The sequence below is a fragment of the Platichthys flesus genome, chromosome 20, assembly GCF_949316205.1.
Source record: "Platichthys flesus chromosome 20, fPlaFle2.1, whole genome shotgun sequence".
In the NCBI taxonomy this organism is placed as follows: Eukaryota; Metazoa; Chordata; class Actinopteri; order Pleuronectiformes; family Pleuronectidae; genus Platichthys; species Platichthys flesus.
In genome coordinates, this window is record NC_084964.1 from 5,475,114 (window position 1) to 5,477,248 (window position 2,135).

A 2,135-nucleotide genomic window follows, 5' to 3' on the forward strand; every position below is an offset into this window, starting at 1 on the left:
GCAGCGTGATCTTCCCTACATATTTGTTCTCTGGCCTTTCAGCCAGGATGTCAGCATCCGTCATCCCTCCCCTGAGTGACAGTCTAATTAGAGTTAAAGTAATGGTGTATGTAATCAAGCTTAAATTACAGCCATAAGTCACTCAGCAGAGAGCCGTATACCTGCGAGCCAATCAAGGACACAAACTAATGAACCACACTCGCCGACCACTGACCTCGCCATCCATTTGAAACATAAAGACCCGGTGGTTACTTCTCTCAGCACCGAGGACCATGCTGATGTGGTTCTTGTGGCACTTCACCCAAATTACAAAAAAAACATATTTCCCAGAGAGGCACTGATCCATGCAGATGCAGTCTGTGACTGTGTGTGTGTTTGTGTGTGTGTGAGAAATTGAGGGGGGGACCGACCCTTTCAAACTGATCAGCCACGAATGCCACGTGTCATGGTATTTGTTATTATTTCATCCCAGTTTGATATGACCTACTTTAGATGCTCCTAATCTTTCTGCAAAGCAAGACCAGGAATCAAAAATAAAAAAGGGAGATAATATGAACATATGATCCGAGTTGTGAGTTAATAGGGGAGATAATAACAATGACAATGATAACTTCTAGAGCAAAATACAAAGTGCTACACAACACAAATCAAAAGGTTGAAATAGAAAAGGAGGTATTTAAATAATAATAATAAGAGATGAACATTTAAAAAAAAAAAGCTTGACACCCCAGGTAAGTTCCGAGATTTATTTGCTTGCTGAAAAAAGTCTGTTGATGACTTAAAAAGAAGACACCGTCTTAGACAGCCTTATTTCATCGGGCAATCATTCTGGAGCATTGTGGAGCCTCACTTGTGTCCTGATGGCAAACGCTCTAAAACCAGTACATAGCAGCCACTGTTGTTGTTTTATCTGGCACATACCCACAATGCAAAACAACAGGGAGATTAGGTGTCATCGTTTCCCAAATGCCTTCATAATTCATTCATTGTTTTAAAGAAATAAACACTTCTAGCAGAATGCAAACTTTTCCTCTTGCATCTATTCTGACTTGTTTAACAGATAAAAAGAAACTCTTAGCAATGATACAATTTAAAAGCCATATCTGCAGCCCTGTTTCTGCGGAGATTGCGGCCGCTGGTTTTAAGGCATCGTCTTATTGCTATTTTAATTCACATTGAAAACGTGAGTCCGTCTCTGTGATAAACGTTTTGGTTCAGTTTCATCGTTTGAGTCGTTGGCAGGTGGCTGGCAGTTTTTAGATGCTACAACAAAATGTGAGGTTGCCTTTATTTCATATGAAAGATTCTCAACCACAAGAGCAGAGCCTCTTTTTATGATTCTCTGCAGCCGATGAATAATTCTTACTACCTTATGAATTTAGCTTCTATATATTTTACACTGCAGTCAGGAGAGGTTCTTCCCTTATGTAACACATTTGACAGATATCTGGCGAGTTTTATGTTTCTACGACAAACAACAGGATTTTCCAACTGGCTGATGTTGATGATATGCAAAATGCTTCTGTTCTTTTACTCGTCTTACCCATTGATTGTTTTATTACCTTTGGGTGGATGTGTCGGGGTTGAACTTCACATTTCACACTTCACGACCTCATACTTCAGTTCACACAGATTTTCGGAAGAACCTCCCCCTTGTTCCCAGCCCCAAATTACTCATATCATTTGTTTGACATAATACCAATAAAGAAAACCATTATGAGCACATACTTGAACAAAGTGGTATGAGGCTTCTCGACTTTACCAAGCTCTTCTTCTTTCTCTTCATCACTTGTCTCATTGGTACATGTTAAGATTAAGATTAAGATGCATTTATTAGTCCCAAACACATGTACAGACATACAAAGGCACACTCATGCAGGTAGGGAAATTTAATCTCTGCTTTTGACTCATCTGGTGCAGGACATGTACGGCGCTCGGGGAGCAGATGTTGGGGGAGTAAGGTGCCTTGCTCAGGGGCACTAGACAGGGTAGGGAGACTCTTGGATTTTTGGACAGATCAATCCAGGTTCGTCTTTTTGTTGTCTCTCCGTGGAGTCGAACCAGAGACGAACCAGAGACCTTCTCTGCCCATAGTCCAAGTTTCTGCCACTAGACCACCACCTCTCCTTGACTCC